Raw genomic sequence first — 23,918 nt, forward strand, 5'->3', positions numbered from 1 at the left:
GCTCCTCATAAAGCTGTCGCTGCTGTGAAGGTTCTAGGTGACATCACAAATCCCTATGGTTACATACACAACAAAGCTGGGTTGTTGTTGTTTACACTCTGCAAGGCCTGTGGAAGTGAGTGACATCATAGCACTGTAGTTCTGAGGGTTCTAGATGGATGCAACAATCTCCTGTTGCTTCTATGAAGGCCATAATAGACGACATCACCAAACAGCTCCATAGTCACATACACAGCAAAGGAGAGATGTTGTTTACACCTAGTGATGTCAGTGGTATTGAGTGACATCACAGCACAGTGCTAAGGCTCCTGGGCCTGGACACAGCAGCGGCTGCAATATCTCAACGGAGAATACGTTTATATATATGTGTGTGTGTGCGCGTATATATATATATATATATATATATATATATATATATATATATATTTCTCCGCCGAAATCACTTTTAACCCATTTCCACCTTTTTTTCCCTTCTCTTCCTCTTACTTTTTTTTCACGTTTTTTTACGTTTTTCTCCTTTTCGCCTCTTTTTCTGGGCGTATTATTCTTCTTTTTCTTCTTTTTTTTCGTCTAATGCATACCCCATCAGTGCAGCAATGCTTATTCAATACCGCCAGCAGATGGAGACACTGGGGGATAATTTTCTAAGGATTTATACTGATTTTTCCTGTCTGAATTTGTCGCACAGAAAGTTGCAGGCCAAATATGTGTGACATTTCTGCGACTTTAGCTTCTAGAGCATTTTTACAACATTATACATAGGTGCTGAATACATAAAAAGCGACTGTTCAGCGACAGACAAGTCGCATCGGCTGAAAGTAGGCCAGAATGTCAGTCCATGTTGGAGCAGGTTTAGATACAGTCTAAAGTATAGATCTCAAAGTCTGTGCACAGAATTTAGCAAGGGCCTCGCACCTTCTGATGCATCAGGTAGGTGCACAATAGCATAGCCTAACCCTCTGTACTTTGGTCTATATTGATGCGGGACATAGACAGCCAGCTGATGACCAATCCATTAGTGCAATGGATGGCTGGAAGCATTTGTCTTTGCCTTTGCAATACCACAGAAGCAATGCATGGTCAATGTACAGCAATGACACACCTGTGTGAACAGCCAGGAGACCCCCCCCCCATGTTATGTTACATAGTTACATAGTTAGTACGGTCGAAAAAAGACATATGTCCATCAAGTTCAACCAGGGAATTAAGGGGTAGGGGTGTGGCGCGATATTGGGGAAGGGATGAGATTTTATATTTCTTCATAAGCATTAATCTTATTTTGTCAATTAGGAACATTCAGCACCCACCCGCTATCAAGGCAGCTGCCTATCATGTCATGCCCTACCTGCACAGGTGTGCTGGCTACTCAAATGATCCAATTAAGGAGGCCATTTAGTCAGCAGCAGCAGAAGTCCTGTGCCTGGACGCTCCAACAGCGGCCAGACACAAGCAGAAGCAGCAGAAGCAGCAGCAGCAGCACCACCTTTTGTTTTTTGGCTGCAGCAGCAGCAAGGCCCACAGGGCTGGCTAGCTGGCTAGCCAGCAAGCAGGTAGCAATGAAAGTAGGAATCTTTCTTTTTAACCCTGTAAGGGGGTGGTGCACTGTACCCGAAGATACTGCCATATCGGGTCAATGCATAGGGCGACGGAAGCAAGCTTCGAAATCGGCCCCCGTTCTCAAAAATCCATTTAATATATGGTCCCCAGATAGGGGACGTATCAGATATTAAACTGATAAGAACAGATACTACACTTGATCTTAGCCAAAAGGCCGAGAAGCGATAACCGTGAAAGGGGCGGGCCCAACAAGGTCCCCTTCATGGGCACTATCACTGCTTGCTGTCAGGGAGGCTGCCAGACAATTTTCCATGCACACTCTGGGCTGGGGGGCAGTCAACCACCAGTACACACAGCAGAACCTAAACCCATACCATTATTGCTAAGCAGCAAGACAGGGGCCCATTGCACTCCCACGGGGCCTTTTTAAATGCAATCCATAACCCGGATTTGCCAGGAACCCTTCTTACTCCTCCTACTTGCATGTGACACTGGGCTTAGGATCTGCATAGGAAACACACACACAAGCACACACCTACCTTTGTTGCCTGCAGATGCCTCCTTGGCTGTCCCCAAACGGTATCAAACCAACACCCACGGGAAGCTGTAAGCATAGAGGACATGCCTGCACCCCATTGGACTTACCTGTGTGGGTTAAACCCGGGTTATTTGACAACCTATGGCGGTGATGGTTCTGCTCAGGCAGAGCAGTGCTGATGCTCCTCATAAAGCTGTCGCTGCTGTGAAGGTTCTAGGTGACATCACAAATCCCTATGGTTACATACACAACAAAGCTGGGTTGTTGTTGTTTACACTCTGCAAGGCCTGTGGAAGTGAGTGACATCATAGCACTGTAGTTCTGAGGGTTCTAGATGGATGCAACAATCTCCTGTTGCTTCTATGAAGGCCATAATAGACGACATCACCAAACAGCTCCATAGTCACATACACAGCAAAGGAGAGATGTTGTTTACACCTAGTGATGTCAGTGGTATTGAGTGACATCACAGCACAGTGCTAAGGCTCCTGGGCCTGGACACAGCAGCGGCTGCAATATCTCAACGGAGAATACGTTTATATATATGTGTGTGTGTGCGCGTATATATATATATATATATATATATATATATATATATATATATTTCTCCGCCGAAATCACTTTTAAACCCATTTCCACCTTTTTTTCCCTTCTCTTCCTCTTACTTTTTTTTCACGTTTTTTTACGTTTTTCTCCTTTTCGCCTCTTTTCTGGGCGTATTATTCTTCTTTTTCTTCTTTTTTTTCGTCTAATGCATACCCCATCAGTGCAGCAATGCTTATTCAATACCGCCAGCAGATGGAGACACTGGGGGATAATTTTCTAAGGATTTATACTGATTTTTCCTGTCTGAATTTGTCGCACAGAAAGTTGCAGGCCAAATATGTGTGACATTTCTGCGACTTTAGCTTCTAGAGCATTTTTACAACATTATACATAGGTGCTGAATACATAAAAAGCGACTGTTCAGCGACAGACAAGTCGCATCGGCTGAAAGTAGGCCAGAATGTCAGTCCATGTTGGAGCAGGTTTAGATACAGTCTAAAGTATAGATCTCAAAGTCTGTGCACAGAATTTAGCAAGGGCCTCGCACCTTCTGATGCATCAGGTAGGTGCACAATAGCATAGCCTAACCCTCTGTACTTTGGTCTATATTGATGCGGGACATAGACAGCCAGCTGATGACCAATCCATTAGTGCAATGGATGGCTGGAAGCATTTGTCTTTGCCTTTGCAATACCACAGAAGCAATGCATGGTCAATGTACAGCAATGACACACCTGTGTGAACAGCCAGGAGACCCCCCCCCCATGTTATGTTACATAGTTACATAGTTAGTACGGTCGAAAAAAGACATATGTCCATCAAGTTCAACCAGGGAATTAAGGGGTAGGGGTGTGGCGCGATATTGGGGAAGGGATGAGATTTTATATTTCTTCATAAGCATTAATCTTATTTTGTCAATTAGGAACATTCAGCACCCACCCGCTATCAAGGCAGCTGCCTATCATGTCATGCCCTACCTGCACAGGTGTGCTGGCTACTCAAATGATCCAATTAAGGAGGCCATTTAGTCAGCAGCAGCAGAAGTCCTGTGCCTGGACGCTCCAACAGCGGCCAGACACAAGCAGAAGCAGCAGAAGCAGCAGCAGCAGCACCACCTTTTGTTTTTTGGCTGCAGCAGCAGCAAGGCCCACAGGGCTGGCTAGCTGGCTAGCCAGCAAGCAGGTAGCAATGAAAGTAGGAATCTTTCTTTTTAACCCTGTAAGGGGGTGGTGCACTGTACCCGAAGATACTGCCATATCGGGTCAATGCATAGGGCGACGGAAGCAAGCTTCGAAATCGGCCCCCGTTCTCAAAAATCCATTTAATATATGGTCCCCAGATAGGGGACGTATCAGATATTAAACTGATAAGAACAGATACTACACTTGATCTTAGCCAAAAGGCCGAGAAGCGATAACCGTGAAAGGGGCGGGCCCAACAAGGTCCCCTTCATGGGCACTATCACTGCTTGCTGTCAGGGAGGCTGCCAGACAATTTTCCATGCACACTCTGGGCTGGGGGGCAGTCAACCACCAGTACACACAGCAGAACCTAAACCCATACCATTATTGCTAAGCAGCAAGACAGGGGCCCATTGCACTCCCACGGGGCCTTTTTAAATGCAATCCATAACCCGGATTTGCCAGGAACCCTTCTTACTCCTCCTACTTGCATGTGACACTGGGCTTAGGATCTGCATAGGAAACACACACACAAGCACACACCTACCTTTGTTGCCTGCAGATGCCTCCTTGGCTGTCCCCAAACGGTATCAAACCAACACCCACGGGAAGCTGTAAGCATAGAGGACATGCCTGCACCCCATTGGACTTACCTGTGTGGGTTAAACCCAGGTTATTTGACAACCTATGGCGGTGATGGTTCTGCTCAGGCAGAGCAGTGCTGATGCTCCTCATAAAGCTGTCGCTGCTGTGAAGGTTCTAGGTGACATCACAAATCCCTATGGTTACATACACAACAAAGCTGGGTTGTTGTTGTTTACACTCTGCAAGGCCTGTGGAAGTGAGTGACATCATAGCACTGTAGTTCTGAGGGTTCTAGATGGATGCAACAATCTCCTGTTGCTTCTATGAAGGCCATAATAGACGACATCACCAAACAGCTCCATAGTCACATACACAGCAAAGGAGAGATGTTGTTTACACCTAGTGATGTCAGTGGTATTGAGTGACATCACAGCACAGTGCTAAGGCTCCTGGGCCTGGACACAGCAGCGGCTGCAATATCTCAACGGAGAATACGTTTATATATATGTGTGTGTGTGCGCGTATATATATATATATATATATATATATATATATATAGTATATATATATTTCTCCGCCGAAATCACTTTTAAACCCATTTCCACCTTTTTTTCCCTTCTCTTCCTCTTACTTTTTTTTCACGTTTTTTTACGTTTTTCTCCTTTTCGCCTCTTTTCTGGGCGTATTATTCTTCTTTTTCTTCTTTTTTTTCGTCTAATGCATACCCCATCAGTGCAGCAATGCTTATTCAATACCGCCAGCAGATGGAGACACTGGGGGATAATTTTCTAAGGATTTATACTGATTTTTCCTGTCTGAATTTGTCGCACAGAAAGTTGCAGGCCAAATATGTGTGACATTTCTGCGACTTTAGCTTCTAGAGCATTTTTACAACATTATACATAGGTGCTGAATACATAAAAAGCGACTGTTCAGCGACAGACAAGTCGCATCGGCTGAAAGTAGGCCAGAATGTCAGTCCATGTTGGAGCAGGTTTAGATACAGTCTAAAGTATAGATCTCAAAGTCTGTGCACAGAATTTAGCAAGGGCCTCGCACCTTCTGATGCATCAGGTAGGTGCACAATAGCATAGCCTAACCCTCTGTACTTTGGTCTATATTGATGCGGGACATAGACAGCCAGCTGATGACCAATCCATTAGTGCAATGGATGGCTGGAAGCATTTGTCTTTGCCTTTGCAATACCACAGAAGCAATGCATGGTCAATGTACAGCAATGACACACCTGTGTGAACAGCCAGGAGACCCCCCCCCCATGTTATGTTACATAGTTACATAGTTAGTACGGTCGAAAAAAGACATATGTCCATCAAGTTCAACCAGGGAATTAAGGGGTAGGGGTGTGGCGCGATATTGGGGAAGGGATGAGATTTTATATTTCTTCATAAGCATTAATCTTATTTTGTCAATTAGGAACATTCAGCACCCACCCGCTATCAAGGCAGCTGCCTATCATGTCATGCCCTACCTGCACAGGTGTGCTGGCTACTCAAATGATCCAATTAAGGAGGCCATTTAGTCAGCAGCAGCAGAAGTCCTGTGCCTGGACGCTCCAACAGCGGCCAGACACAAGCAGAAGCAGCAGAAGCAGCAGCAGCAGCACCACCTTTTGTTTTTTGGCTGCAGCAGCAGCAAGGCCCACAGGGCTGGCTAGCTGGCTAGCCAGCAAGCAGGTAGCAATGAAAGTAGGAATCTTTCTTTTTAACCCTGTAAGGGGGTGGTGCACTGTACCCGAAGATACTGCCATATCGGGTCAATGCATAGGGCGACGGAAGCAAGCTTCGAAATCGGCCCCCGTTCTCAAAAATCCATTTAATATATGGTCCCCAGATAGGGGACGTATCAGATATTAAACTGATAAGAACAGATACTACACTTGATCTTAGCCAAAAGGCCGAGAAGCGATAACCGTGAAAGGGGCGGGCCCAACAAGGTCCCCTTCATGGGCACTATCACTGCTTGCTGTCAGGGAGGCTGCCAGACAATTTTCCATGCACACTCTGGGCTGGGGGGCAGTCAACCACCAGTACACACAGCAGAACCTAAACCCATACCATTATTGCTAAGCAGCAAGACAGGGGCCCATTGCACTCCCACGGGGCCTTTTTAAATGCAATCCATAACCCGGATTTGCCAGGAACCCTTCTTACTCCTCCTACTTGCATGTGACACTGGGCTTAGGATCTGCATAGGAAACACACACACAAGCACACACCTACCTTTGTTGCCTGCAGATGCCTCCTTGGCTGTCCCCAAACGGTATCAAACCAACACCCACGGGAAGCTGTAAGCATAGAGGACATGCCTGCACCCCATTGGACTTACCTGTGTGGGTTAAACCCGGGTTATTTGACAACCTATGGCGGTGATGGTTCTGCTCAGGCAGAGCAGTGCTGATGCTCCTCATAAAGCTGTCGCTGCTGTGAAGGTTCTAGGTGACATCACAAATCCCTATGGTTCCCTATGGTTACATACACAACAAAGCTGGGTTGTTGTTGTTTACACTCTGCAAGGCCTGTGGAAGTGAGTGACATCATAGCACTGTAGTTCTGAGGGTTCTAGATGGATGCAACAATCTCCTGTTGCTTCTATGAAGGCCATATAGACGACATCACCAAACAGCTCCATAGTCACATACACAGCAAAGGAGAGATGTTGTTTACACCTAGTGATGTCAGTGGTATTGAGTGACATCACAGCACAGTGCTAAGGCTCCTGGGCCTGGACACAGCAGCGGCTGCAATATCTCAACGGAGAATACGTTTATATATATGTGTGTGTGTGTGCGCGTATATATATATATATATATATATATATATATATATATATATATATTTCTCCGCCGAAATCACTTTTAAACCCATTTCCACCTTTTTTTCCCTTCTCTTCCTCTTACTTTTTTTTCACGTTTTTTTACGTTTTTCTCCTTTTCGCCTCTTTCTGGGCGTATTATTCTTCTTTTTCTTCTTTTTTTTCGTCTAATGCATACCCCATCAGTGCAGCCAATGCTTATTCAATACCGCCAGCAGATGGAGACACTGGGGGGATAATTTTCTAAGGATTTATACTGATTTTTCCTGTCTGAATTTGTCGCACAGAAAGTTGCAGGCCAAATATGTGTGACATTTCTGCGACTTTAGCTTCTAGAGCATTTTTACAACATTATACATAGGTGCTGAATACATAAAAAGCGACTGTTCAGCGACAGACAAGTCGCATCGGCTGAAAGTAGGCCAGAATGTCAGTCCATGTTGGAGCAGGTTTAGATACAGTCTAAAGTATAGATCTCAAAGTCTGTGCACAGAATTTAGCAAGGGCCTCGCACCTTCTGATGCATCAGGTAGGTGCACAATAGCATAGCCTAACCCTCTGTACTTTGGTCTATATTGATGCGGGACATAGACAGCCAGCTGATGACCAATCCATTAGTGCAATGGATGGCTGGAAGCATTTGTCTTTGCCTTTGCAATACCACAGAAGCAATGCATGGTCAATGTACAGCAATGACACACCTGAGTGAACAGCCAGGAGACCCCCCCCCCCCATGTTATGTTACATAGTTACATAGTTAGTACGGTCGAAAAAAGACATATGTCCATCAAGTTCAACCAGGGAATTAAGGGGTAGGGGTTGTGGCGCGATATTGGGGAAGGGATGAGATTTTATATTTCTTCATAAGCATTAATCTTATTTTGTCAATTAGAACATTCAGCACCCACCCGCTATCAAGGCAGCTGCCTATCATGTCATGCCCTACCTGCACAGGTGTGCTGGCTACTCAAATGATCCAATTAAGGAGGCCATTTAGTCAGCAGCAGCAGAAGTCCTGTGCCTGGACGCTCCAACAGCGGCCAGACACAAGCAGAAGCAGCAGAAGCAGCAGCAGCAGCACCACCTTTTGTTTTTTGGCTGCAGCAGCAGCAAGGCCCACAGGGCTGGCTAGCTGGCTAGCCAGCAAGCAGGTAGCAATGAAAGTAGGAATCTTTCTTTTTAACCCTGTAAGGGGGGTGGTGCACTGTACCCGAAGATACTGCCATATCGGGTCAATGCATAGGGCGACGGAAGCAAGCTTCGAAATCGGCCCCCGTTCTCAAAAATCCATTTAATATATGGTCCCCAGATAGGGGACGTATCAGATATTAAACTGATAAGAACAGATACTACACTTGATCTTAGCCAAAAGGCCGAGAAGCGATAACCGTGAAAGGGGGCGGGCCCAACAAGGTCCCCTTCATGGGCACTATCACTGCTTGCTGTCAGGGAGGCTGCCAGACAATTTTCCATGCACACTCTGGGCTGGGGGGCAGTCAACCACCAGTACACACAGCAGAACCTAAACCCATACCATTATTGCTAAGCAGCAAGACAGGGGCCCATTGCACTCCCACGGGGCCTTTTTAAATGCAATCCATAACCCGGATTTGCCAGGAACCCTTCTTACTCCTCCTACTTGCATGTGACACTGGGCTTAGGATCTGCATAGGAAACACACACACAAGCACACACCTACCTTTGTTGCCTGCAGATGCCTCCTTGGCTGTCCCCAAACGGTATCAAAACCAACACCCACGGGAAGCTGTAAGCATAGAGGACATGCCTGCACCCCATTGGACTTACCTGTGTGGGTTAAACCCGGGTTATTTGACAACCTATGGCGGTGATGGTTCTGCTCAGGCAGAGCAGTGCTGATGCTCCTCATAAAGCTGTCGCTGCTGTGAAGGTTCTAGGTGACATCACAAATCCCTATGGTTACATACACAACAAAGCTGGGTTGTTGTTGTTTACACTCTGCAAGGCCCTGTGGAAGTGAGTGACATCATAGCACTGTAGTTCTGAGGGTTCTAGATGGATGCAACAATCTCCTGTTGCTTCTATGAAGGCCATAATAGACGACATCACCAAACAGCTCCATAGTCACATACACAGCAAAGGAGAGATGTTGTTTACACCTAGTGATGTCAGTGGTATTGAGTGACATCACAGCACAGTGCTAAGGCTCCTGGGCCTGGACACAGCAGCGGCTGCAATATCTCAACGGAGAATACGTTTATATATATGTGTGTGTGTGCGCGTATATATATATATATATATATATATATATATATATATATATATTTCTCCGCCGAAATCACTTTTAAACCCATTTCCACCTTTTTTTCCCTTCTCTTCCTCTTACTTTTTTTTCACGTTTTTTTACGTTTTTCTCCTTTTCGCCTCTTTTCTGGCGTATTATTCTTCTTTTTCTTCTTTTTTTTCGTCTAATGCATACCCCATCAGTGCAGCAATGCTTATTCAATACCGCCAGCAGATGGAGACACTGGGGGATAATTTTCTAAGGATTTATACTGATTTTTCCTGTCTGAATTTGTCGCACAGAAAGTTGCAGGCCAAATATGTGTGACATTTCTGCGACTTTAGCTTCTAGAGCATTTTTACAACATTATACATAGGTGCTGAATACATAAAAAGCGACTGTTCAGCGACAGACAAGTCGCATCGGCTGAAAGTAGGCCAGAATGTCAGTCCATGTTGGAGCAGGTTTAGATACAGTCTAAAGTATAGATCTCAAAGTCTGTGCACAGAATTTAGCAAGGGCCTCGCACCTTCTGATGCATCAGGTAGGTGCACAATAGCATAGCCTAACCCTCTGTACTTTGGTCTATATTGATGCGGGACATAAAGAACAGCCAGCTGATGACCAATCCATTAGTGCAATGGATGGCTGGAAGCATTTGTCTTTGCCTTTGCAATACCACAGAAGCAATGCATGGTCAATGTACAGCAATGACACACCTGAGTGAACAGCCAGGAGACCCCCCCCCCCCCATGTTATGTTACATAGTTACATAGTTAGTACGGTCGAAAAAAAGACATATGTCCATCAAGTTCAACCAGGGAATTAAGGGGTAGGGGTGTGGCGCGATATTGGGGAAGGGATGAGATTTTATATTTCTTCATAAGCATTAATCTTATTTTGTCAATTAGGAACATTCAGCACCCACCCGCTATCAAGGCAGCTGCCTATCATGTCATGCCCTACCTGCACAGGTGTGCTGGCTACTCAAATGATCCAATTAAGGAGGCCATTTAGTCAGCAGCAGCAGAAGTCCTGTGCCTGGACGCTCCAACAGCGGCCAGACACAAGCAGAAGCAGCAGAAGCAGCAGCAGCAGCACCACCTTTTGTTTTTTGGCTGCAGCAGCAGCAAGGCCCACAGGGCTGGCTAGCTGGCTAGCCAGCAAGCAGGTAGCAATGAAAGTAGGAATCTTTCTTTTTAACCCTGTAAGGGGGTGGTGCACTGTACCCGAAGATACTGCCATATCGGGTCAATGCATAGGGCGACGGAAGCAAGCTTCGAAATCGGCCCCCGTTCTCAAAAATCCATTTAATATATGGTCCCCAGATAGGGGACGTATCAGATATTAAACTGATAAGAACAGATTTTTTTTTTTAACTTGACTACCCTTACGGGGGCAAACTTTATTAAAAATTAAATAATATTAACAAAGTTGTGCAAATATGTCAATAAATACAGTTACATATAAATAACATATTTACAACATATTAAAACATAAAATGAGCACTTGGTGGCTTTACAAGATAGAATTCCATTCTTTTAAAAACCATTTTCTAGATAAAAGCGGAAATCTCTTCTTGTCTAAAAGATAGTACTGGTACATTTCATAAAAACAGATAGATAAAATGTCCTTCACAGATAAAACCTCATGCTTGAACAATAAAATATTCCTGGCCTTCCACAGAGCTGCCTTCACACAGTTTATGATCTTCCATGCAATAGTCTCTTGAGTCCGTGTTGGGCATTCCAGGCAACCATAAAAAACCACTGCAATATTTAAGTCTTTTAGTCCAGTTATCCTTTTTACCAGAGGGAGTATCTTTGTCCATATTTTCTGCGAGTAAAAACAAGTCCATATTAGATGGTGCACGGTCTCCTCTTGTCGGCATCCCTCCCTCGGGCAGGTTGCAGAGTTGGATAATCCTCTTCGGTGCTGGAATGCCCGGCATGGAAGACACTCGTGTGCGCAGCTCCAGGCCAGGTCCTTCTGTGAATTAAAAAGATAATTAATACTCAACATCTTCCAAATCTGTATACACTTCTGTTCGTTAAAATTTTTGATGGGAGTCACGGTACTGGTTTCTTTTATTTCCTTTAGTAGTTTTTTGCTATTGCACAGATCCTGAACACTTTTACCTTTAAAATTATATAAGTTTAAAATTTTTCCTAAAATCATGTATTGAGGGGGTAAATTCAAAGAATAAGGGCAACTTAAAACTGTAGAAAACCAGCCGTTCCTCCGCATAAAATAACCAGTATTAAAACGAACAAAATAAGACCAGTAGCTATCTTTAAAAACAGTAGTAAAACACATGCTAAAAAACTTTATTAAAAGGAAAGCTTTAAAATCTGGAAAATCCTTACCGCCCCTGGAGTTCGGTTTTATCACAATTTGTCTCTTTAATTTTTCGCTCTTAGAACTCCAAAAGAAAGTAAAACAAGCTTTTGTTATTTTCTTTAGAACCATTTCGGGGGGTGGGAAAACCAGACTTAAATACAATAAAATAGGTAAAAGCACCATTTTTGTAATTAAAACCTTCCCTTCCATTGTAAGTTCTCGCATGTTCCACATACATATTTTCTTATTTATTTTTTGAGCCACCAAGTCCCAGCTATTAAAACCATTATTAGACTCGTCAAAGGAGACACCTAAAATCTGCACCGACTCAGACACAGGGACGGGCACATCATACAAAGGCATTCCGCCTATGTTTAAAATGTTACTTTTGTTAAAATTGACTTTAAAACCGGAGGCACAATTAAAATATTGAATCTGTTTTAGCGTCTTCTGAAGCGATGGGGTGTCCCTGCAAAACACCGCAACATCGTCCATGTACCCCACTACCTTCGCCTCTAGTCCCCCTCCTCCTGGCAGGGGGACTCCATGGATCTGCTTATCCTTTCGTATTGTACATAAAAGAGGCTCTATTGCGCAAATGAAGAGTAGTGGGGACAAGGGACACCCCTGCTTCACTCCGGAATTTAAAATCACGCCCTGTGTCTTAAAACCATTTACTAAAATTTTACTAGTACAGTTATCATAAAAAGCTCTAAGAGACAATAAAAAGCCATCAGGTATACCCATTTTCTCTAAAACCTTAAAAAGATAAAAATGTGACACCCTGTCGAAAGCTTTTTCAAAATCTATGGATAAAACCGCCAGCTTTCCTTTTCTTAATTTGGTGTCGCTAATTACATCCTTTAAAAGGTTTAGGTTCTCCCATAAACTCCTCCCAGGCACCCCACAGACTTGGTTTGTATGAATTATTTTATGGATTACGTTCTTTAAGCGGTTAGCACACAGTTTCGCCATTATTTTATAGTCGCAGTTCAGAAGGGTGATTGGTCTCCAGTTTTTGAGTTCCGACCGGTCTCCCTTTTTGAATAGCAGGGAGACATCACCCTTCTTCCATGAGCCTGGGAGGATTTTAGACTTAAAGACTTCCGTAAAAAGGGAGAACAAATCTTCTTTTAAAATACCATAAAAAGTAACATAAAATTCAATGGGTATACCATCCGGCCCAGGCACTTTACCTGTTTTAAAACTCTTGACGGTCTCTAAAATCTCCTGCTCTGAAATATTCTGCAATAAAAAAGACTGTGAGACAGGATCTAAAAAATTGGTGATCTCCTTTAACGAGTCATTCATAAAACATTCATCAATGTGTTTTACATTAAAAAGATCCGCATAAAACTCTTGCACCTTTTTTAAAATACCCTGTACATCATTCACTCCTTCAATGTTTTCTATTAACCTTCTATTTTCATGTATTTTCTTAAAAAAATACCTGGAGCAGGTCTCGTTTTCCTCAAGATGCTGTATTCGAGACCTAAAGATAATTTCTTTTCCTTTCTGCTCCAGGCACTTAGTTATTTCTTTTTTAAGATCATGTACCTCCTTCTCCACCTCCATCCCATGTGCTCTGAATTTGTACAGGGTTTGCAGACGAGTATTTAGGATATTATAAAATTCACGTTTTTCTTTAGCTTTCCTAACCCCAACACGGATAAAAAATTCTTTTATTTTTAGTTTCATTTTTTCCCACCAGATACTGGTGGGAGTGTTGGGGTCTTTTACTCGTCTGCATTCCCTGTAAAAGGTGATAAAATCTGATAAAACCTGCGGATCTTCTAAAAGGGACACGTTTAACTTCCAGGCATTCCTACCAGTTCTCCTTTTAAAATCACTTTTAACTTTAAAATACAATAATTTATGGTCAGAAAAAACATTGGTAAAAAGATCACAGTTAAAAGGCAGTACTTGATAAGAACAAAAAATAAAATCTATCCTGGAGCTACAGCTTGCATTGCTCCAGGTAACACCGTCTTCCTCTGGTACGTTAAAATTACATTTTTTAAAAACATCAGTGAGATTAAAATCTAAAATCAAGTTTTTTAACATAAAAGACGTCTTATCATAGTTCCTACTCACTGCGTTCGAAAAACGGCGTTCTCCCCTTAAAATACAATTAAAATCACCTGATAAAACAAGAGGACTAGAATTGTTAATAAAAAGGGGTAAAATCTCCAACATTTTTATTCTTTCATTCTTATCAGGAGAACCATAAAAATTTAAAAACTGCCATTTAATACCATTAATAAAAGCGCTGACCAATAAAATTCTGCCTGGTAAAATTTCGTTAAAACTCTCAATTAAAACGTTCCCTTTAAAAAGTATGGCGACCCCTGCTGATCTGGACTCATTTGATCCAGACCAGACTGATGGACCGTGCACCCAATCATCTTCATATTCTTTATAATTTAATCTGTGCGGGATGCCACATTCCTGCAGGAAAAGGACGGAAGCAGCAAAAACCGACAAGTAATTAAATAGGGCAACCCTTCTTACTCTGGCGCTCACACTTCTCACGTTCAAGGACAGACCGGACAACTCAGCCATGGGAATGTACAAGAAAATGTCTTACACCTCTGATTCCCCCTCCGAAGCCTCATACCCCCCAAAATCTGACTCAACTGTACGCATAGAGGAAGCAGGAGAGGAGGCACCATCACTCAGCCGACCCCCCTCCTCCATCATGATTGAGGCATAGTTGTTCTCGGGCATCCTGGCAATCAGGGCTCCAGACTCATTGGGTTCTTCCACCTCTTGCCCCTCCATAGGGGTCGGGTGTTCACTTAGTTCCGTCTCTGGTACCTCAGAGACGGTCACCCCTGAAACCTCCTCCTGGCAGGGAGGAGGGGGGGTATCCCCTATGGGGACCTGTGGAGGAACGTCACTTGGGTTCCCTGCATCCGCAGGTACTTCCATCGGCTCCCCCTGGACCGCCTCCGAATAGAGTCTTCTGGAGCCCCTCCGCCTTTTAACCTTCACCTCTCCACCCGGATCATCGCTCTCAGGGGGACCCTGAGCCAGAGGTTGCTGAGGAGCGGATTCAGCCGCCGTCCGCTCCTCTCTTAACCCAGCATGCTCCTGGGGGCCAGTTTTTTCACCACTTGCACGTTTTTTGGCCATCCTCTGCTCTTTAGGGTCCCCTCCTTTTGCCTGAGGGGGGTCTTTCTCCTTCTCCATCTCACCGCTTACCTCTTGTGGGGGGGTAATCACTGGCTCTGCTTGCCTCGGCTGGTGTCCCGGTTGCTGTCCTTGCTGCCTCCAGGGTTGCCACTGCTGCTCCGTCCTATGTCTGTGGGGACAAGAGGAGAAAAGGTGACCGAATTGTTGACAGAAATTGCACCTCCCTCCTCTTGTGCATTTCTCTGTCTCGTGCTGTGTGCTACCACATTTTTTGCATGTACTTTCACAGTTTTCTTTTGTGTGTCCATATCTGTGACACTTCCTGCAGTAGCTTGGCATCCCCGCATAAAAGAGGTCGCCACACATATTATTTATTTTAAAACGAGCTGGTGGTAGTTGTATTCCCCCTGGCAATCTGTCATCTTTTTTGCATGTAACCTGAAATCTCCACTTAGATGTCCAGATGCCACAGCTGTTCATGATTTTTCCTCTGCACTCAACCTTACTAAAATAGACTTGTAAAAACAACTCAACATCGTGTAGGTTGGCGAAAGGGGAATACATCTTTACTACCACCAGCTTAATATCGTCTAGAACGTGCTCAATAATCCGGACACCCTGAAGCTTTTTGTCTTTACTCGCAGCAGCTCTGGTAACAAAATCTCTGTGGATGCCATTTTGTGTGAACGTCACATCAAAAATTTTACGCTTCGGGTAGTCCTGGATTGCCAATATCTCGCCCTTCTGTATTCCGAAAACTCCTCCGAGCACGTCCTCTACTACGAATTTCAAATCGTCCGCCCTTTTGGTATCATCCGTGAGAATGACTCTCACGGTGTTTTTGATCCTTGCGTATGCCGGCACAGAACCTGGATCCGGATCATCATCCATGGTTCTAACCTCTCTCCACCCGAAGGTCTTGAGAGGCGATCGCTACTCGTTACCCTGGGACTAGGCCCTCTCCCCAATAGCAACAAGTGGGTGAAGCCCAGGCAATAAACCTGGGCGATCCCACAAGGCCGAGGAGAGGGGTACCCGAGTACCTTCTGACCAGATCTCCTGTATTACTACACTTGATCTTAGCCAAAAGGCCGAGAAGCGATAACCGTGAAAGGGGCGGGCCCAACAAGGTCCCCTTCATGGGCACTATCACTGCTTGCTGTCAGGGAGGCTGCCAGACAATTTTCCATGCACACTCTGGGCTGGGGGGCAGTCAACCACCAGTACACACAGCAGAACCTAAACCCATACCATTATTGCTAAGCAGCAAGACAGGGGCCCATTGCACTCCCACGGGGCCTTTTTAAATGCAATCCATAACCCGGATTTGCCAGGAACCCTTCTTACTCCTCCTACTTGCATGTGACACTGGGCTTAGGATCTGCATAGGAAACACACACACAAGCACACACCTACCTTTGTTGCCTGCAGATGCCTCCTTGGCTGTCCCCAAACGGTATCAAACCAACACCCACGGGAAGCTGTAAGCATAGAGGACATGCCTGCACCCCATTGGACTTACCTGTGTGGGTTAAACCCGGGTTATTTGACAACCTATGGCGGTGATGGTTCTGCTCAGGCAGAGCAGTGCTGATGCTCCTCATAAAGCTGTCGCTGCTGTGAAGGTTCTAGGTGACATCACAAATCCCTATGGTTACATACACAACAAAGCTGGGTTGTTGTTGTTTACACTCTGCAAGGCCTGTGGAAGTGAGTGACATCATAGCACTGTAGTTCTGAGGGTTCTAGATGGATGCAACAATCTCCTGTTGCTTCTATGAAGGCCATAATAGACGACATCACCAAACAGCTCCATAGTCACATACACAGCAAAGGAGAGATGTTGTTTACACCTAGTGATGTCAGTGGTATTGAGTGACATCACAGCACAGTGCTAAGGCTCCTGGGCCTGGACACAGCAGCGGCTGCAATATCTCAACGGAGAATACGTTTATATATATATGTGTGTGTGTGCGCGTATATATATATATATATATATATATATATATATATATATATATATTTCTCCGCCGAAATCACTTTTAAACCCATTTCCACCTTTTTTTCCCTTCTCTTCCTCTTACTTTTTTTTCACGTTTTTTTACGTTTTTCTCCTTTTCGCCTCTTTTCTGGGCGTATTATTCTTCTTTTTCTTCTTTTTTTTCGTCTAATGCATACCCCATCAGTGCAGCAATGCTTATTCAATACCGCCAGCAGATGGAGACACTGGGGGATAATTTTCTAAGGATTTATACTGATTTTTCCTGTCTGAATTTGTCGCACAGAAAGTTGCAGGCCAAATATGTGTGACATTTCTGCGACTTTAGCTTCTAGAGCATTTTTACAACATTATACATAGGTGCTGAATACATAAAAAGCGACTGTTCAGCGACAGACAAGTCGCATCGGCTGAAAGTAGGCCAGAATGTCAGTCCATGTTGGAGCAGGTTTAGATACAGTCTAAAGTATAGATCTCAAAGTCTGTGCACAGAATTTAGCAAGGGCCTCGCACCTTCTGATGCATCAGGTAGGTGCACAATAGCATAGCCTAACCCTCTGTACTTTGGTCTATATTGATGCGGGACATAGACAGCCAGCTGATGACCAATCCATTAGTGCAATGGATGGCTGGAAGCATTTGTCTTTGCCTTTGCAATACCACAGAAGCAATGCATGGTCAATGTACAGCAATGACACACCTGTGTGAACAGCCAGGAGACCCCCCCCCCATGTTATGTTACATAGTTACATAGTTAGTACGGTCGAAAAAAGACATATGTCCATCAAGTTCAACCAGGGAATTAAGGGGTAGGGGTGTGGCGCGATATTGGGGAAGGGATGAGATTTTATATTTCTTCATAAGCATTAATCTTATTTTGTCAATTAGGAACATTCAGCACCCACCCGCTATCAAGGCAGCTGCCTATCATGTCATGCCCTACCTGCACAGGTGTGCTGGCTACTCAAATGATCCAATTAAGGAGGCCATTTAGTCAGCAGCAGCAGAAGTCCTGTGCCTGGACGCTCCAACAGCGGCCAGACACAAGCAGAAGCAGCAGAAGCAGCAGCAGCAGCACCACCTTTTGTTTTTTGGCTGCAGCAGCAGCAAGGCCCACAGGGCTGGCTAGCTGGCTAGCCAGCAAGCAGGTAGCAATGAAAGTAGGAATCTTTCTTTTTAACCCTGTAAGGGGGTGGTGCACTGTACCCGAAGATACTGCCATATCGGGTCAATGCATAGGGCGACGGAAGCAAGCTTCGAAATCGGCCCCCGTTCTCAAAAATCCATTTAATATATGGTCCCCAGATAGGGGACGTATCAGATATTAAACTGATAAGAACAGATACTACACTTGATCTTAGCCAAAAGGCCGAGAAGCGATAACCGTGAAAGGGGCGGGCCCAACAAGGTCCCCTTCATGGGCACTATCACTGCTTGCTGTCAGGGAGGCTGCCAGACAATTTTCCATGCACACTCTGGGCTGGGGGGCAGTCAACCACCAGTACACACAGCAGAACCTAAACCCATACCATTATTGCTAAGCAGCAAGACAGGGGCCCATTGCACTCCCACGGGGCCTTTTTAAATGCAATCCATAACCCGGATTTGCCAGGAACCCTTCTTACTCCTCCTACTTGCATGTGACACTGGGCTTAGGATCTGCATAGGAAACACACACACAAGCACACACCTACCTTTGTTGCCTGCAGATGCCTCCTTGGCTGTCCCCAAACGGTATCAAACCAACACCCACGGGAAGCTGTAAGCATAGAGGACATGCCTGCACCCCATTGGACTTACCTGTGTGGGTTAAACCCGGGTTATTTGACAACCTATGGCGGTGATGGTTCTGCTCAGGCAGAGCAGTGCTGATGCTCCTCATAAAGCTGTCGCTGCTGTGAAGGTTCTAGGTGACATCACAAATCCCTATGGTTACATACACAACAAAGCTGGGTTGTTGTTGTTTACACTCTGCAAGGCCTGTGGAAGTGAGTGACATCATAGCACTGTAGTTCTGAGGGTTCTAGATGGATGCAACAATCTCCTGTTGCTTCTATGAAGGCCATAATAGACGACATCACCAAACAGCTCCATAGTCACATACACAGCAAAGGAGAGATGTTGTTTACACCTAGTGATGTCAGTGGTATTGAGTGACATCACAGCACAGTGCTAAGGCTCCTGGGCCTGGACACAGCAGCGGCTGCAATATCTCAACGGAGAATACGTTTATATATATGTGTGTGTGTGCGCGTATATATATATATATATATATATATATATATATATATATATATATTTCTCCGCCGAAATCACTTTTAAACCCATTTCCACCTTTTTTTCCCTTCTCTTCCTCTTACTTTTTTTTCACGTTTTTTTACGTTTTTCTCCTTTTCGCCTCTTTTCTGGGCGTATTATTCTTCTTTTTCTTCTTTTTTTTCGTCTAATGCATACCCCATCAGTGCAGCAATGCTTATTCAATACCGCCAGCAGATGGAGACACTGGGGGATAATTTTCTAAGGATTTATACTGATTTTTCCTGTCTGAATTTGTCGCACAGAAAGTTGCAGGCCAAATATGTGTGACATTTCTGCGACTTTAGCTTCTAGAGCATTTTTACAACATTATACATAGGTGCTGAATACATAAAAAGCGACTGTTCAGCGACAGACAAGTCGCATCGGCTGAAAGTAGGCCAGAATGTCAGTCCATGTTGGAGCAGGTTTAGATACAGTCTAAAGTATAGATCTCAAAGTCTGTGCACAGAATTTAGCAAGGGCCTCGCACCTTCTGATGCATCAGGTAGGTGCACAATAGCATAGCCTAACCCTCTGTACTTTGGTCTATATTGATGCGGGACATAGACAGCCAGCTGATGACCAATCCATTAGTGCAATGGATGGCTGGAAGCATTTGTCTTTGCCTTTGCAATACCACAGAAGCAATGCATGGTCAATGTACAGCAATGACACACCTGTGTGAACAGCCAGGAGACCCCCCCCCCATGTTATGTTACATAGTTACATAGTTAGTACGGTCGAAAAAAGACATATGTCCATCAAGTTCAACCAGGGAATTAAGGGGTAGGGGTGTGGCGCGATATTGGGGAAGGGATGAGATTTTATATTTCTTCATAAGCATTAATCTTATTTTGTCAATTAGGAACATTCAGCACCCACCCGCTATCAAGGCAGCTGCCTATCATGTCATGCCCTACCTGCACAGGTGTGCTGGCTACTCAAATGATCCAATTAAGGAGGCCATTTAGTCAGCAGCAGCAGAAGTCCTGTGCCTGGACGCTCCAACAGCGGCCAGACACAAGCAGAAGCAGCAGAAGCAGCAGCAGCAGCACCACCTTTTGTTTTTTGGCTGCAGCAGCAGCAAGGCCCACAGGGCTGGCTAGCTGGCTAGCCAGCAAGCAGGTAGCAATGAAAGTAGGAATCTTTCTTTTTAACCCTGTAAGGGGGTGGTGCACTGTACCCGAAGATACTGCCATATCGGGTCAATGCATAGGGCGACGGAAGCAAGCTTCGAAATCGGCCCCCGTTCTCAAAAATCCATTTAATATATGGTCCCCAGATAGGGGACGTATCAGATATTAAACTGATAAGAACAGATACTACACTTGATCTTAGCCAAAAGGCCGAGAAGCGATAACCGTGAAAGGGGCGGGCCCAACAAGGTCCCCTTCATGGGCACTATCACTGCTTGCTGTCAGGGAGGCTGCCAGACAATTTTCCATGCACACTCTGGGCTGGGGGGCAGTCAACCACCAGTACACACAGCAGAACCTAAACCCATACCATTATTGCTAAGCAGCAAGACAGGGGCCCATTGCACTCCCACGGGGCCTTTTTAAATGCAATCCATAACCCGGATTTGCCAGGAACCCTTCTTACTCCTCCTACTTGCATGTGACACTGGGCTTAGGATCTGCATAGGAAACACACACACAAGCACACACCTACCTTTGTTGCCTGCAGATGCCTCCTTGGCTGTCCCCAAACGGTATCAAACCAACACCCACGGGAAGCTGTAAGCATAGAGGACATGCCTGCACCCCATTGGACTTACCTGTGTGGGTTAAATCCGGGTTATTTGACAACCTATGGCGGTGATGGTTCTGCTCAGGCAGAGCAGTGCTGATGCTCCTCATAAAGCTGTCGCTGCTGTGAAGGTTCTAGGTGACATCACAAATCCCTATGGTTACATACACAACAAAGCTGGGTTGTTGTTGTTTACACTCTGCAAGGCCTGTGGAAGTGAGTGACATCATAGCACTGTAGTTCTGAGGGTTCTAGATGGATGCAACAATCTCCTGTTGCTTCTATGAAGGCCATAATAGACGACATCACCAAACAGCTCCATAGTCACATACACAGCAAAGGAGAGATGTTGTTTACACCTAGTGATGTCAGTGGTATTGAGTGACATCACAGCACAGTGCTAAGGCTCCTGGGCCTGGACACAGCAGCGGCTGCAATATCTCAACGGAGAATACGTTTATATATATGTGTGTGTGTGCGCGTATATATATATATATATATATATATATATATATATATATATTTCTCCGCCGAAATCACTTTTAAACCCATTTCCACCTTTTTTTCCCTTCTCTTCCTCTTACTTTTTTTTCACGTTTTTTTACGTTTTTCTCCTTTTCGCCTCTTTTCTGGGCGTATTATTCTTCTTTTTCTTCTTTTTTTTCGTCTAATGCATACCCCATCAGTGCAGCAATGCTTATTCAATACCGCCAGCAGATGGAGACACTGGGGGATAATTTTCTAAGGATTTATACTGATTTTTCCTGTCTGAATTTGTCGCACAGAAAGTTGCAGGCCAAATATGTGTGACATTTCTGCGACTTTAGCTTCTAGAGCATTTTTACAACATTATACATAGGTGCTGAATACATAAAAAGCGACTGTTCAGCGACAGACAAGTCGCATCGGCTGAAAGTAGGCCAGAATGTCAGTCCATGTTGGAGCAGGTTTAGATACAGTCTAAAGTATAGATCTCAAAGTCTGTGCACAGAATTTAGCAAGGGCCTCGCACCTTCTGATGCATCAGGTAGGTGCACAATAGCATAGCCTAACCCTCTGTACTTTGGTCTATATTGATGCGGGACATAGACAGCCAGCTGATGACCAATCCATTAGTGCAATGGATGGCTGGAAGCATTTGTCTTTGCCTTTGCAATACCACAGAAGCAATGCATGGTCAATGTACAGCAATGACACACCTGTGTGAACAGCCAGGAGACCCCCCCCCCCATGTTATGTTACATAGTTACATAGTTAGTACGGTCGAAAAAAGACATATGTCCATCAAGTTCAACCAGGGAATTAAGGGGTAGGGGTGTGGCGCGATATTGGGGAAGGGATGAGATTTTATATTTCTTCATAAGCATTAATCTTATTTTGTCAATTAGGAACATTCAGCACCCACCCGCTATCAAGGCAGCTGCCTATCATGTCATGCCCTACCTGCACAGGTGTGCTGGCTACTCAAATGATCCAATTAAGGAGGCCATTTAGTCAGCAGCAGCAGAAGTCCTGTGCCTGGACGCTCCAACAGCGGCCAGACACAAGCAGAAGCAGCAGAAGCAGCAGCAGCAGCACCACCTTTTGTTTTTTGGCTGCAGCAGCAGCAAGGCCCACAGGGCTGGCTAGCTGGCTAGCCAGCAAGCAGGTAGCAATGAAAGTAGGAATCTTTCTTTTTAACCCTGTAAGGGGGTGGTGCACTGTACCCGAAGATACTGCCATATCGGGTCAATGCATAGGGCGACGGAAGCAAGCTTCGAAATCGGCCCCCGTTCTCAAAAATCCATTTAATATATGGTCCCCAGATAGGGGACGTATCAGATATTAAACTGATAAGAACAGATACTACACTTGATCTTAGCCAAAAGGCCGAGAAGCGATAACCGTGAAAGGGGCGGGCCCAACAAGGTCCCCTTCATGGGCACTATCACTGCTTGCTGTCAGGGAGGCTGCCAGACAATTTTCCATGCACACTCTGGGCTGGGGGGCAGTCAACCACCAGTACACACAGCAGAACCTAAACCCATACCATTATTGCTAAGCAGCAAGACAGGGGCCCATTGCACTCCCACGGGGCCTTTTTAAATGCAATCCATAACCCGGATTTGCCAGGAACCCTTCTTACTCCTCCTACTTGCATGTGACACTGGGCTTAGGATCTGCATAGGAAACACACACACAAGCACACACCTACCTTTGTTGCCTGCAGATGCCTCCTTGGCTGTCCCCAAACGGTATCAAACCAACACCCACGGGAAGCTGTAAGCATAGAGGACATGCCTGCACCCCATTGGACTTACCTGTGTGGGTTAAACCCGGGTTATTTGACAACCTATGGCGGTGATGGTTCTGCTCAGGCAGAGCAGTGCTGATGCTCCTCATAAAGCTGTCGCTGCTGTGAAGGTTCTAGGTGACATCACAAATCCCTATGGTTACATACACAACAAAGCTGGGTTGTTGTTGTTTACACTCTGCAAGGCCTGTGGAAGTGAGTGACATCATAGCACTGTAGTTCTGAGGGTTCTAGATGGATGCAACAATCTCCTGTTGCTTCTATGAAGGCCATAATAGACGACATCACCAAACAGCTCCATAGTCACATACACAGCAAAGGAGAGATGTTGTTTACACCTAGTGATGTCAGTGGTATTGAGTGACATCACAGCACAGTGCTAAGGCTCCTGGGCCTGGACACAGCAGCGGCTGCAATATCTCAACGGAGAATACGTTTATATATATGTGTGTGTGTGCGCGTATATATATATATATATATATATATATATATATATATATATATATTTCTCCGCCGAAATCACTTTTAAACCCATTTCCACCTTTTTTTCCCTTCTCTTCCTCTTACTTTTTTTTCACGTTTTTTTACGTTTTTCTCCTTTT

At 44.9% G+C, this 23,918-nt stretch overlaps 7 non-coding genes and 2 pseudogenes across 7 annotated transcripts; all 9 read right to left on the reverse strand.

The window, feature by feature from the left end:
- Positions 1-1,592: 1,592 nt before the first annotated feature.
- LOC130310381 (U2 spliceosomal RNA) lies at positions 1,593-1,783 on the reverse strand. Its single transcript, XR_008858907.1, has one exon. It is a non-coding gene; the product is annotated as a U2 spliceosomal RNA (small nuclear RNA).
- Positions 1,784-3,865: 2,082 nt separating this feature from the next.
- Positions 3,866-4,056, reverse strand: LOC130310382 (U2 spliceosomal RNA). Its single transcript, XR_008858908.1, has one exon. It is a non-coding gene; the product is annotated as a U2 spliceosomal RNA (small nuclear RNA).
- Positions 4,057-6,143: 2,087 nt separating this feature from the next.
- Positions 6,144-6,334, reverse strand: LOC130310384 (U2 spliceosomal RNA). Its single transcript, XR_008858910.1, has one exon. It is a non-coding gene; the product is annotated as a U2 spliceosomal RNA (small nuclear RNA).
- A 2,099-nt stretch (positions 6,335-8,433) lies between these two features.
- Positions 8,434-8,624, reverse strand: LOC130310385 (U2 spliceosomal RNA). The gene has a single exon (XR_008858911.1). It is a non-coding gene; the product is annotated as a U2 spliceosomal RNA (small nuclear RNA).
- A 2,091-nt stretch (positions 8,625-10,715) lies between these two features.
- Positions 10,716-10,921, reverse strand: LOC130310439 (U2 spliceosomal RNA; annotated as a pseudogene).
- Positions 10,922-15,947: 5,026 nt separating this feature from the next.
- LOC130310457 (U2 spliceosomal RNA) lies at positions 15,948-16,080 on the reverse strand (annotated as a pseudogene).
- Positions 16,081-18,166: 2,086 nt separating this feature from the next.
- On the reverse strand, positions 18,167-18,357 carry LOC130310386 (U2 spliceosomal RNA). Its single transcript, XR_008858912.1, has one exon. It is a non-coding gene; the product is annotated as a U2 spliceosomal RNA (small nuclear RNA).
- Positions 18,358-20,441: 2,084 nt separating this feature from the next.
- On the reverse strand, positions 20,442-20,632 carry LOC130310387 (U2 spliceosomal RNA). The gene has a single exon (XR_008858913.1). It is a non-coding gene; the product is annotated as a U2 spliceosomal RNA (small nuclear RNA).
- A 2,081-nt stretch (positions 20,633-22,713) lies between these two features.
- On the reverse strand, positions 22,714-22,904 carry LOC130310388 (U2 spliceosomal RNA). Its single transcript, XR_008858914.1, has one exon. It is a non-coding gene; the product is annotated as a U2 spliceosomal RNA (small nuclear RNA).
- Between the last annotated feature and the right edge of the window lie 1,014 nt (positions 22,905-23,918).

Source organism: Hyla sarda, unplaced genomic scaffold (assembly GCF_029499605.1).
Source record: "Hyla sarda isolate aHylSar1 unplaced genomic scaffold, aHylSar1.hap1 scaffold_157, whole genome shotgun sequence".
In the NCBI taxonomy this organism is placed as follows: domain Eukaryota; kingdom Metazoa; phylum Chordata; class Amphibia; order Anura; family Hylidae; genus Hyla; species Hyla sarda.